This window comes from Triticum aestivum, chromosome 3A (assembly GCF_018294505.1).
Source record: "Triticum aestivum cultivar Chinese Spring chromosome 3A, IWGSC CS RefSeq v2.1, whole genome shotgun sequence".
Taxonomy (NCBI): Eukaryota; Viridiplantae; Streptophyta; class Magnoliopsida; order Poales; family Poaceae; genus Triticum; species Triticum aestivum.
Genome location: NC_057800.1, coordinates 214,954,679 through 214,969,270, shown reverse-complemented (window position 1 = coordinate 214,969,270; position 14,592 = coordinate 214,954,679).

Here is a 14,592-nt window from a genome sequence, read left to right as displayed (position 1 = left end):
CTTCAGAGCAGACAATGCTATCTGACGAAGCGCATGTCTTGCTGGTTATAGATAGCTCCTCAGAGGAGGATTCAGAGACAGATGACCTATTTCCCCTCCGAGGTGCATGCTCTAACTTGGCAGGGTTATGTTGCTCATACCGTGCGTATGGTATCTTGCATTGCTATGCCATTTTCTTAGTCTAGACATGCTTTGTGTGAATGCCACCTGTTTAGTGTCTAATTACCATATATGTGAATTATGCAATGCCATCTTGTTGCAAGACATTATATATGTGAATTATGCAATGCTATCTTGTTGCAAGGCATTATATATGTGAATTATGCAATGCCATGCTATTTAGCCAAGCGTCATATATGTTAATTATATCATGCCTTCCTTTTTTTGTATTTCTCATTGCTTTTGTCGACAATGTTTGTATATTCAACTGCTCTTCCTGTGCATCAGCCATTTGAATTTGTGATGGAGAAATCTGGAGTGAAAACAAGGTCTTCAGAGCAGACAATGCTACCTGCTGAAGCAGATATCTTGCTGGTTACAGATAGATCTTCAGAGGAGGATTCAGAGGCAGTTGACCAGTCCTATTATCCCCCTAAGGTGTATGCTCAAACTTGGCAGGGTTATATTACTCATATCATGCATATGCTGTATTGCAATGCTTAGTTTTTACATCATATCCACGATATTGAATGCCATTTCCTTAGTTGACACATCATATATGTGATTGCACTCTACTCACTTCCTTAATATATAAATCATATATTTGAATTATATCATGCCATGATGTTTACATAGATAGCATGTATCTGAATTATGGCATGCCAACCCATTTTCTAAAGACATAATATAGTTATATCATCTCATCATGTTCACATAGTCATCATATTTTGAATTATGTCATTCTATCCGTGAATTATATCATGCCATCATGTTTCCATCGACGACATGTTCGTAGGTTCGTCATGATCTAGTAGCATGACTTCCAGAACAGGATTACCGTACCACTCTGGCGCGGATCTTACTCTGGTTGATCTACGAGGTTCAGTAGTATCTTGTTCTGAAGTTTTATGATCATTATCATTAGCTTCCTCACTAATTGGTGTAGGTGTCACAGAAACAGGTTTCTATGATGTACTAATTTCCAATAAGGGAGCAGGTACTGTTACCTCATCAAGTTCTACTTTCCTCCCACTCACTTCTTTCGAGAGAAACTCCTTCTCCAGAAAGTTTCTGAATTTAGCAACAAAAGTCTTGCCTTCGGATCTATGATAGAAGGTGTATCCAATAGTTTCCTTTGGATATCCTATGAAGACACATTTCTCCGATTTGGGTTCGAGCTTATCAGGTTGAAGCTTTTTCACATAAGCATCGTAGCCCCAAACTTTCAGAAACGACAACATTGGTTTCTTGCCAAACCACAGTTCATAAGGCGTCGTCTCAACGGATTTTGATGGTGCCCTATTTAACGTGAATGCGGCCGTCTCTAGAGCATATCCCCAAAACGATAGTGGTAAATCAGTAAGAGACATCATAGATCGCACCATATCTAGTAAAGTACGATTACGACGTTCGGACACACCATTACGCTGTGGTGTTCCGGGTGGCATGAGTTGCGAAACTATTCCACATTGTTTCAAATGTACACCAAACTCGTAACTCAAATATTCTCCTCCACGATCAGGTCGTAGGAATTTTATTTTCTTGTTACGATGATTTTCAACTTCACTCTGAAATTCTTTGAACTTTTCAAACGTTTCAGACTTATGTTTCATTAAGTAGATATACCCATATCTGCTTAAGTCATCTGTGAAGGTGAGAAAATAACGATATCCGCCACGAGCCTCAACATTCATCGGACCACATACATCTGTATGTATGATTTCCAATAAATCTGTTGCTCTCTCCATAGTACCGGAGAACGGTGTTTTTGTCATCTTACCCATAAGGCATGGTTCGCAAGTACGAAGTGATTCATAATCAAGTGGTTCCAAAAGCCCATCAGTATGGAGTTTCTTCATGCGCTTTATACCGATATGACCTAAACGGCAGTGACACAAATAAGTTGCACTATCATTATCAACTCTGCATCTTTTGGCTTCAACACTATGAATTTGTGTGTCACTACTATCGAGACTTAATAAGAATAGACCACTCTTTAAGGGTGCATGACCATAAAAGATATTACTCATATAAATAGAACAACCATTATTCTCTGATTTAAATGAATAACCGTCTCGCATCAAACAAGATCCAGATATAATGTTCATGCTTAACGCTGGCACCAAATAACAATTATTTAGGTCTAATACTAATCCCGAAGGTAGATGTAGAGGTAGCGTGCCGACTGCGATCACATCGACTTTGGAACAATTTCCCACGCGCATCGTCACCTCGTCCTTAGACAATCTTCGCTTAATCCGTAGTCCCTGTTTTGAGTTGCAAATATTAGCAACAGAACCAGTATCAAATACCCAGGTGCTACTGCGAGCATTAGTAAGGTACACATCAATAACATGTATATCACATATACCTTTGTTCACCTTGCCATCCTTCTTATCCGCCAAATACTTGGGGAAGTTCCGCTTCCAGTGACTAGTCTGCTTGCAGTAGAAGCACTCAGTTTCAGGCTTAGGTCCAGGTTTGGGTTTCTTATCTTGAGTAGCAACTTGCTTGCTGTTCTTTTTGAAGTTCCCCTTCTTCTTCCCTTTGCCCTTTTTCTTGAAACTAGTGGTCTTGTTGACCATCAACACTTGATGCTCCTTCTTGATTTCTACCTCCGTAGCTTTCAGCATTGCGAAGAGCTCGGGAATAGACTTATTCATCCCTTGCATATTATAGTTCATCACGAAGCTCTTGTAGCTTGGTGGCAGTGATTGGAGAATTCTGTCAATGACGCAATCATCTAGAAGGTTAACTCCCAATTGAATCAAGTGATTATTATACCCAGACATTTTGAGTATATGCTCACTGGCAGATCTGTTCTCCTCCATCTTGCAGCTATAGAACTTATTGGAGACTTCATATCTCTCAATCCGGGCATTTGCTTGAACTATTAACTTCAACTCCTGGAACATCTCATATGCTCCATGACGTTCAAAACGTCGTTGAAGTCCCGATTCTAAGCCGTAAAGCATGGCACACTAAACTATCGAGTAGTCATCAGCTTTGCTCTGCCAGACGTTCATAACATCTGGTGTTGCTCCAGCAGCAGGCCTAGCACCCAGCGGTGCTTCCAAGACGTAATTCTTCTGTGCAGCAATGAGGATAATCCTCAAGTTACGGACCCAGTCCGTGTAATTGCTACCATCATCTTTCAACTTTGCTTTCTCCAGGAACACATTAAAATTCAACGGAACAACAGCACGGGCCATCTATCTACAATCAAGCATAAACAAGCAAGATACTGTTAGGTACTAAGTTTCATGATAAATTTAGGTTCAATTTATCATATTACTTAAAGAACTCCCACTTAGATAGACATCCCTCTAATCCTCTAAGTGATTACGTGATCCAAATCAACTAAACCATGTCCGATCATCACGTGAGATGGAGTAGTTTCATTGGTGAACATCACTATGTTGATCATATCTACTATATGATTCACGCTCCACCTTTCGGTCTCCGTGTTCCGAGGCCATATCTGTATAAGCTTGGCTCGTCAAGTATAACCTGAGTATTCCGCGTGTGTAACTGTTTTGCACCCGTTGTATTTGAACATAGAGCCTATCACACCCGATCATCACGTGGTGTCTCAGCACGAAGAACTTTCACAACGGTGCATACTCAGGGAGAACACTTCTTGATAATTAGTGAGAGATCATCTTATAATGCTACCGTCAATCAAAGCAAGATAAGATGCATAAAAGATAAACATCACATGCAATCAATATAAGTGATATGATATGGCCATCATCATCTTGTGCTTGTGGTCTCCATCTTCGAAGCACCGTCGTGATCACCATCGTCACCGGCGCGACACCTTGATCTCCATCGTAGCATCGTTGTCGTCTCGCCAATCTTATGCTTCCACGACTATCGCTACCGCTTAGTGATAAAGTAAAGCATTGCAGCGTGATTGCATTGCATACAATAAAGCGACAACCATATGGCTCCTGCCAGTTGCCGATAACTCGGTTACAAAACATGATCATCTCATACAATAAAATTTAGCATCATGTCTTGACCATATCACATCACAACATGCCCTGCAAAAACAGTTAGACGTCCTCTACTTTGTTGTTGCAAGTTTTACGTGGCTGTTATGGGCTTAAGCAAGAACCAATCTTACCTACGCATCAAAACCACAACGATAGTTTGTCAAGTTGGCGCTGTTTTAACCTTCGCAAGGACCGGGCGTAGCCACACTCGGTTCAACTAAAGTTGGATAAACTGTCACCCGCAAGCCACCTATGTGCAAAGCACGTCGGGAGAACCGGTCTCGCGTAAGCGTACACCGTAATGTCGGTCCGGGCCGCTTCGTCCAACAATACCGCCGAACCAAAGTATGACATGCTGGTAAGCAGTATGACTTATATCGCCCACAACTCACTTGTGTTCTACTCGTGCATATAACATCAACACACAAAACCTAGGCTCGGATGCCACTGTTGGGGAACGTAGTAATTTCAAAAAAATTCCTACACACACGCAAGATCATGGTGATGCATAGCAACGAGGGGATAGCATGATCTATGTACCCTTGTAGACCGACAGCGGAAGCGTTAGCACAACGTGGTTGATGTAGTCGTACGTCTTCACGGCCCGACCGATCAAGCACCGAAACTACGACACCTCCGAGTTCTAGCACACGTTCAGCTCGATGATGATCCCCGGACTCCGATCCAGCAAAGTGTCAGGGAAGAGTTCCGTCAGCATGACGGCGTGGTGACGATCTTGATGTACTACCGTCGCAGGGCTTCGCCTAAGCACCGCTACAATATTATCGAGGATTATGGTGGAAGGGGGCACCGCGCACGGCTAAGACTATGATCACGTGGATCAACCTGTGTCTAGGCGTGCCCCCTGCCCCCGTATATAAAGGATCAAGGGGGGGTGCGGCCAGCCAGGAGGAGGGCGCGCCAGGAGGAGTCCTACTCCCACCGGGAGTAGGATTCCCCCCTTTCCTAGTTGGAATAGGATTCAGGAAGGGGGAAAGAGGAGAGAGAGAAGGAAGGGGGGCGCCGCCCCCCTCTCCTTGTCCTATTCGGACTAGGGGGGGAGGGGCGCGCGGCCCAGCCCTGGCCACCTCTCCTCTCTTCCACTAAAGCTCACTAAGGCCCATATACCTCCCAGGGGGTTCCGGTAACCTCCCGGTACTCCGGTAAAATCCCGATTTCACCCGGAACACTTCCGATATCCAAATATAGGCTTCCAATATATCAATCTTTATTTCTCGACCATTTCGAGACTCCTTGTCATGTCCGTGATCACATCCGGGACTCCGAACAAACTTCGGTACATCAAAAAGCATAAACTCATAATATAACTGTCATCGAAACCTTAAGCGTGCGGACCCTACGGGTTCGAGAACAATGTAGACATGACCGAGACACGTCTCCGGTCAATAACCAATAGCGGAACCTAGATGCTCATATTGGCTCCTACATATTCTATGAAGATCTTTATCGGTCAGACCGCATAACAACATACATTGTTCCCTTTGTCATCGGTATGTTACTTGCCCGAGATTCGATCGTCGGTATCTCAATACCTAGTTCAATATCGTTACCGGCAAGCCTCTTTACTTGTTTTGTAATACATCATCACGCAACTAACTCATTAGTTGCAATGCTTGCAAGGCTTATGTGATGTGTATTACCGAGAGGGCCCAGAGATACCTCTCCGACAATCGGAGTGACAAATCCTAATCTCGAAATACGCCAGCCCAACATTTACCTTTGGAGACACCTGTAGAGCTCCTTTATAATCACCCAGTTACGTTGTGACGTTTGGTAGCACACAAAGTGTTCCTCCGGTAAACGGGAGTTGCATAATCTCATAGTCATAGGAACATGTATAAGTCATGAAGAAAGCAATAGCAACATACTAAACGATCGGGTGCTAAGCTAATGGAATGGGTCATGTCAATCACATCATTCTCCTAACGATGTGATCGCATTAATCAAATGACAACACATGTCTATGGCTAGGAAACATAACCATCTTTTATCAACGAGCTAGTCAAGTAGAGGCATACTAGTGACGTTTGGTTTGTCTATGTATTCACACAAGTATTATGTTTCCGGATAATACAATTCTAGCATGAATAATAAACATTTATCATGTTATAAGGAAATAAAATAATAACATTATTATTGCCTCTAGGGCATATTTCCTTCAAAATTGTGTATGTAGACTATGTGTTTATTTTACTTCGCATGTTAGCTTTGTCTCGGTCCAATAAAAAGCAGAGTTGGTGATGATGGTGTGCCTGCCATAGTGCAACATAGGCCGTCCGATCTATATCTAACGGATATGAGGGAAACTATGACAATTTACCCGCACTCCTCTCCACATTTGCAGATAAGGCCTTCCCTCGTTCATCCTTTTCTCCCATAAGATCTTGATGTTCCGTGCAACGCACGGGCATCTAGCTGGTACTCCTACAATATACTATATTATTGTGAAAGTTCATATACACTGACCGAGATTAATGCAAACATGACAGATTTTCATTACATTTCGAACTTCTATAGGACAGAAAAATAAAAGAAACTCGACCCTAAGCCTATTCTACGGTGGCGACCGACATCCTCCATCTGCGATCTCCATGTACGGGGGCGGGGTTCAAGACCCGTGAAGTGAAGGTGCGGTCTCCGGCGAGGAAGAGTAGAACACGGGAGACGGGAGACAGAGCGGCCAGTTGGCACACCATGCCATGCCACCTCCCATGCCCTACTCATCCTTAGAGGAGTCCCCAACCTCGGCGGTGCCGGACGTTGGACGGCGGCAAGTAGGACGCGTGGCTGACGGTGCTCTTGTCGTCGGCCGCTAGCGTGGCCATGGCTTGTTTGGTCGTGTCCGCGTCCGGCTACGCTGCTATTCCGTCGCGAGCAGCGACTTGAGCGAGGGCGGCGACCTCGAGCTTCATCCCCGAAGACAAGCTCTCCCGTAGAGCATTCACACTCGTGGTCATGGCGGATGTTGTGCCAGGTAGCAGGACGATCCTCTGTGGTGTGGAGTTTAGCTGGGCATTGCCGCTTTAAGTAGCGCATTCTGGTGAGGCCAAGCGTCTGGGTGCGTCATTAAGTCGCCGGAGTTGGTTCCTCGGGCACCGAGCCTCTTAACGACGGCATACGGACGGACGACATGAATGCGGGCAGCTGGCACCGGCTGGGAACGCACCGCGCGATGGCGCGATGGACGAGGGTTTTTGGTGTGCCAGGGTAGTCAGCTGTGGTCATGGCAATGTTGGAGATGCCCTTTTCTCACATGCGACCCCACATGTCATTGAAAAAGCAAGATGGCCCTGCATGGTTTCAGGTCCTGGGGATGCAGTTGGCCGCGCTACACCACTCCACGGATGCGCCGCGGCGCGTGCGCACTTCGGCGCCCCGTGCATCCTCGACGAGCCGGGTGTTGATCTGCTGGTCGTGCCACAGCGCTAACGCCACCCTCAGCACACTGAAACCGACCGTGTAAAGCGACGATGAGCGTGTCACTCCCGCATGCCTCATTTGAACATTCCGTCGAGTATCATTCGCATGTGGGCCTAGACCATGCTTGTATTTCCAATGTTGTAATTTGTCCGACATGCATACAAACAAAGAGTTCGTTTAAAGTTTCACTTTTCCTCCACTACGTGTCGCTTCCCGTCCTAGTTTTGACATCCCATGCGGTTCATGCCCCGACACATCTTGACAAGATCGATCGATGTTGAGAGATCAATTGCGTGTCGTGCAAGGAGATAAAGGTTTGGTCTGTTTCTATGATAGAAATGACCGGCGGGGGGGGGGGGGTCTGTGGGGTTCAAAGGGAGTATATTGTACTTTCATAAGTGAAACTAACGTATTGTACCCACCCTAGTCCTCTTTCAATCGATCTCCAGACCCGGAGATGAAACTGAGAGAGAACGAGTGGGTGCATTTGTGATACCTAAGGCGGATTCAAAATTTTGAACCGGTGATCATAGCATCCACAAATCATATATAAAGGGTATTCAATGTTCATTTTGCTCTTGAACATGCAATATACTCCCTCCGATCCTTTCTAGTAGTTTACATATAAGTTTTATGTGTAGTCAAAGTATCTCTACTTGGATCAAACTTATAGAAAAAAGTATCAACATTCGACAAGGACCAATCAATATTGTTAGATTCGTATGTACTCCTAGATTTGTATTCAAACAGTCATGGTTTCCAGTTTGTTTTCAACCACGTGAATGTGGTTGTTCTCGCGCATGCTCTTCCTACTAGGATTTCGCCACATATAGCCAGTCCAATAGTAACTTTTTTAAGCTCCCTGTCCAATAGTACTAGTGGAGTACTAACAACATCTGTAGTAGAGTATGCAGTGCTCATAGTACTCCCTCCTTCCATTTATATAGGGCCTATGTGGAGGAGAGAGATGTGAAAAAGTAAAGGGAGTGAGCTCTCATGCAAGAGCCTAGCTATATACGCATTCCTAATTAAATACAATAAATATGAAGAAAGAGATGCATAGGAGATGGAAAAAAGTACTAATACAATAGCCAACCTTATATATTTTTTGCGGGAAATAGCCCACACTACTGTATGAGTGCATATAGATGATGGCTATAGATGACATGGCAGTTCCTTATAGCCATCCGCTGGCTGTATTATTAACCATGCTCTAATGCGTTTTTCCAAACCGCCTCTGACTATTGACAAGATTAATAGTACATGAGATGTATAATGTAAAAATTATATCATTGGAAGCTCCTTTCACATATGAATTTGATCGTATGCTTTGTGTAAGTTGCATGTCATACATTATTACTCTAACATTTTGTCAAAGTTTGCCTCGAAAAACGCATTAGGCCCTGTAGATGGAACGAGGGAGTAGTAGTGGAAGTGGATCCTCAGACATAGGTATCCCTGCCTTAGCGTCCCTTTCGGTCACCTACTGGCGGACCCCATGCTTGTTAGGCCCTGCATGTCAGTTACTCAATGGGTTCGGCCACGTCAGGGGATCCTCATCCGTAGTATACTCCCTCTATTTTTATTTACTCTGCATAAAACAGAGGGAGTGGTAGTATAAATGACGTGGGCGGGGGAGGGGGGATGTTGGTTTGCTCTCAACTATGGTCGCACAAGCGAGCGAAAATGCAAGACGAAGCGTGTTCCATTCGGTGAGCGACATGGAGGGTCCAGCATGCGGGGTGCAACGCGAATGCGACAAGAGCGATGTACAGTCAAAACCGATTGACCAGTCATCACTGGAACCACTATTCACACTAGAACCTTCGCTGCTCGGCCTACGCCAGCCACTGCCCCAAAACCACACCTCCTCTCTAGCCCATCCCCCAACTTTCGATCCCCTAGCCCGCATCAAGCGTCCCCTAGTTCGCCGGAAAGCCATGGTGCGCCGCAAGATCACGTACTACAAGATGCTGATGCCGGAGCGCCACGCAGAAATCGCGGCGGCGATCAGTGCCACAGACCTCCGTTCCCAAGCTCGCTTTGCGGCGAGCCAATCCCCGAGTTCTCTGGAGCCAAGCTACGATGAGGAGAAAGCCGATCCAATGTTCATGGCGGAGGTCGCGGCACAGAAGGCCCCCGATGGGTATGAGACATTGGACATCGACTTCGTGCCGGCATCCGGGTCCCCCATGGTGCAGGCGGACCAACGGTTCAACCTGGCGATACTAAAGGAGGACCCGGAGGCAGAGGCTCAAGTCGACGCGGAGCGCGCGCATGCCGCTGCCATCGAGGCTCTCCTGAAGGTGGAACCGGATGTCGTGGATGTGAACCGGGCGACGGAGGCTCAACTTGAGGCAGAGAGCGCGGATGCCGCTGCCATGGAGGCCCTCCTGCACGCGAAACCGGACGTCCTCAACTTGAACCGAGCGGTGGAGGCTCAACTCGACACGGAGCGCGCAGATGCCGCTGCCATCGAGGCCCTCCTGCAGGCGGAACTGGACATCCTCGACTTGAACCAGGCGGCAGAGCCTCAACTTGACGCGGAGCACGCGGATGCCGCTGCCATCGAGGCCCTCCTGCAGGCGGAACCGGACATCCTCGACTTGAACTGGGCGGTGCTCTTGTCCGTGCAGAGTGCCCGCACGCTCTGCATGAACGAGTAGATGGAGGCCGAGGACAACCACGGTGCAGAGACACACGTCGGCAGCTGCGGCTGGTTCACGCCGGCAGCCAAAGATGACGAGGCCGTCTCATTCCGCGAGCTATGATAGTTTTTCACTATGTTGTTGTTTTTAGGGGTCTTTTGCTGTGTAAAAACATATATTGTTATGGAAGTCGCCTGACTTTCATCATTTGGGTCAGTCTACCATTTCAGGCTATTGGATGAATATCCTACGTCTCCTGACCCTTCTTCCTCACCTCTTCTTCCCCAACAGACCGCCGCACGGGCCATGCGGATCCTCCCCAACATGCGGTTGGATAAACATAAACGTAAATTATGTGTCAGTGGTAGGATGGCTGAGTTTTGTTTGTTCACACGCGGTAGCATGTGTCAGTGAGGGTGTGTTCCCTTGGTTGGGTTTGAGGCGTGCAGGAGCGACTGTGTGATGGTGCGGAGGGACCGTGTGAGGGTGCGGTGCGACTGCGACAGCCGTGCGCAAGTGTACCTCCTTTTAATTTTGAAAATTTTAGGCAAGCTTGGGAAAAATGTGTGGGGAATTATGGCAATGCAAGGCCTAGACCCAAACAGGATAAGTACGTACGTACTAGGAGTACTGGTGTTAATAAAGAAAGGCAGGGTTTTCAATCATGGGATTAGTTGATACAAATCCTCGTTTGACGTGTCAATTAATGGGTATTCTTTTATCCAAAGCCCAAAGAGCTAACCATCTCACTCCTCATCGCTTGATTAATGCAGCACCATGCAAACCAACCTTCTCACTTCCGCATGCATGCAAGGGTATATTAATGTCCTTGGTTGCTAGTACGAGGAAAACCCCATCAATTTTTCCTCGATTAGTGTTAGTGGCCTTTTGCAAATTGTAATTTTGATATACTGGCCTTGTGTACAAAAAATGGAGCTAGTAACTATTTGACTTCCTTCCCCATTACGGTGATGTTGACGATATCTCGAACGTTGTGGGTTGGTGAAGTGCATTTGGCGGAGAACACTGTTGAGGGAGACCACCGGATGCAAGTGCCGCCTGCAAGCCAAGACAACCGCCTTATTTGCATCCAAGAAGTCTGTTGAACCAAAGGACACGTAGATAATGTACTAGTACTACTAGTACACAATAGCACCGCCCGTCTAGCTTAGTGCAGTGAGGTGGTTTCTCGAAGAAGACGATGGAGAAGCGGAGTCAGCGAAGAGTGAAATGATGGTTGCTTCGTCCGTGCTTTGTGATTTGTGATAGAAGAGACAGGGAGTAGACTCTGTGCTCTATACTGTACATGCGTCCAAGCACGGGAGCAAGAGGAAAGACATTGCATTTTTCTATTCCTTCAATCAATCAATTAGGGAGCTTCAGTTCCATCTTTTTGGCTTTGGCAGCACCGTCCACAATGGTTCCCATCGATGCCAAAAGCTATTTTCACATTTGACTACACATTGTGGATGCCCTTGACCGTACCACTTGGTTTTGCTCCTGTGTGCTTTCTATACAAATCTCAATTATATTGATCTAAAAAATTATAGAACCAAGATTAGTAAAAAGGAGGTGATTTTGCCATGCGGATGGCGGGGGAGGTTTCTTATTTTTAGAGGACGTTGGCCTGTCGGTTTGCTAACATGCGGTCCCACATGTTAGTGCTTTACCAAGCCGATCCGCGTCCCACATAAGGCAGAACAACGACAGAAGCAACACGTGGTTAACTTGAAGAAGATCTTATCAAAAAAACTTGAAGAAGATGAGGGAGAAGTGGATTCAACAACGAGTGAAATGATGGTTGCTTCGTCCCTCCAACTTAACTGCGGGAAAGGTGCAGCTTTGTGATTTGACGCCTCATTGCTCATTACTACACCGACGCCATGACTGGGGTGCTTCACCCCTACTGCTCTGCACTGTATTTTGGTATGGCACGTGGACCCGGTAGCATGATGTCCCACATGTCGGTGAACGGGACTAGAGCATTTATGAAAGCGAGCGCTCCACTCTTACGATGGAGGAGTACACGACACTGTGGCCCCGTGAACTGTCACTTGTATTGTATAGTACTATAGTTTTGTTGTTTCGCACGATCCATCGATACAAACCTGATTAAACAGGAAAGGGCGAGATTTTTCCCGCGCGGTAGATGATACTGGCCATACATTTCAAAGGCAATTTTAATGTATGCAAATTGAATAATTAAGTAACAATATGATATCTAGTAAAACTAAAAACACATATGATTTGTTGTGTTAGAGTGTAGTAGTAGTGTTGTATTGCATAGTTGTGAGATGTAACATGCGAGAACGTGTAGAAATGTAGTTTTGGAGGTCCTACAGAGAGAAAAGCGTAATATGGTCACCAAGCTTCAGAATACGCTCATTACTGTCACTATATATGTTTTGCGATGATTATACGGTCACTTGTTCACCGTTCAACATCGGATTGCACTCTGTTGACCGGCCAAATAGTCTGCATGGCACCATGTTGACTAGTTAAATTGACAACGTCCCTTGTGGGTCCCACATGCCAGTTCACATAGGAAAAAGGTCAGATAAACACTAATTTACCCAGGCGCGACAAGACTCCAACCCGTGTGTGGGAATCACCTGGTTGTGTATGTGTCTGTCGGGGCCTGATGTGTGCGCATGCACGTGTAGGTTGATCACTAGAGCATGAGAGTGTGTTTTTGGTCGTGTGGTGTGTGCATGCATGCATGTGTGTGTGAGAGAGAGAGTGAGTGTTGCGTCCGTGTGTGCGTGTGAGTGTTGCATGCGTGTGTGGCTGCATGTGTTCGTGTGAGTGTTGCATGCATGCAGTTCGTGTGCATGCGTGCGTGTGTGTATAATCACCACACGAGCTCATGTGTGTTAAAACAGACGGCTCAGCATACCAATACAAGGCCACCTTGTCCGTTGTGCCCGCGGTCATGACTTTGAACCACTGTCCAATATTTTTTTGTCATTTGTTTTCATTCTTACTAGCAAGATGCCCGTGCGTTGCACGTAACATCAAGATGCATTTGTATGACTAGTTTATCTTGTGAGAGAAAAGGATGAACGAGGGAAGGCCTTATTTGCAAATGTGGAGAGGTGTGTGGGTACCTTTTTGCAAAATTGGACGGCCTATGTTGCAGGATGGCAGGCACACCATCATCACCAACTCTGTTTTTTATAAGAGTGTAGAAGAGTAGATACAAGCCGACAGGTGGGCCCAATGGTAGTGAGATAATGTTATGCAACACTAGAGGTCCCACGTGGAGCATTTAACTAGTCAACTAGTCATGTCTTGAGCAAATACAGAGCTGTACGGTGAGCCCGTGACTGTATAATAACCACAAAATGTAAATGGTGACCTTAATGACTGGATTCTGAGGTCCAATGTACATATCGTGCTTTCGCTCCAAATACAATGATCGTCACTGTATATATCGCGAGAGAAGGATGAAACATGCATGAATGTACCGGGGGCTTACTTTTAGAGGACCTGGAGATAGTTTGTGTGCGTACATGAAAGGGGCGTAGAGGGGGTGTATGCGATGGGGAGAGATATGCTTTTCGTTTCTCTTTATTATGTCTAACTTTATATATAGTACAAAAATATAAAAATTCATAGTGCGGAATAAATATCATTGTGGGCACCATGCAATGCAAATTAACATTCATAGTCCTCCATATAACTTTATAATGTTGTATATATGTAGAAATTCTAAATAATTTCTTGGCCACACTTTATTCTAAAATAATTCTAAAATCATTTATCTATAAGTATGGTTATGTATGGAAACTACTAATATCGTCTTGCTCTGTCCCATACTTTCTAGGTTGCTGATAATTAGACTCCCATAATTTTCAACAGATGAGGTTCAAGTTGGATAGCCAAGATGATGCAACCAGACAAGCTTGCACCCATGTTTTCAAGTCTGTTCTGCGACAATATCGGTATAACTTGAGGAAAACTCACTTTGAAGGCAAGGCTAACAGTGAACTTTCCCAAACATCTCTAGTGGAAAATATATAGGATGAAGACTGGAGGGGCCTCATTAAACACTGGTGTGATCCAAAGTATCAGGTACATTATATATGTGATCAGATCACATGTTGAAGTCCTATTTACGCAAGTGCCACACAAATCTATCTTCTTGTAGGTGAACTATTCAAAGAACAAGGCCAACTGTACGAAAGTGAAATTCCAATAGACGATAGGATCTCGTAGCTATATTGCACACTGCGAGGCTCTTGTAATTAGCTGATGTTTCACTCTTTTCGCTGTACCATATTATCAGATCTATATTGACTTGTTCCAAATGCAGAGGAAAGCCCGCAAGGACCAAAAAGTACCTG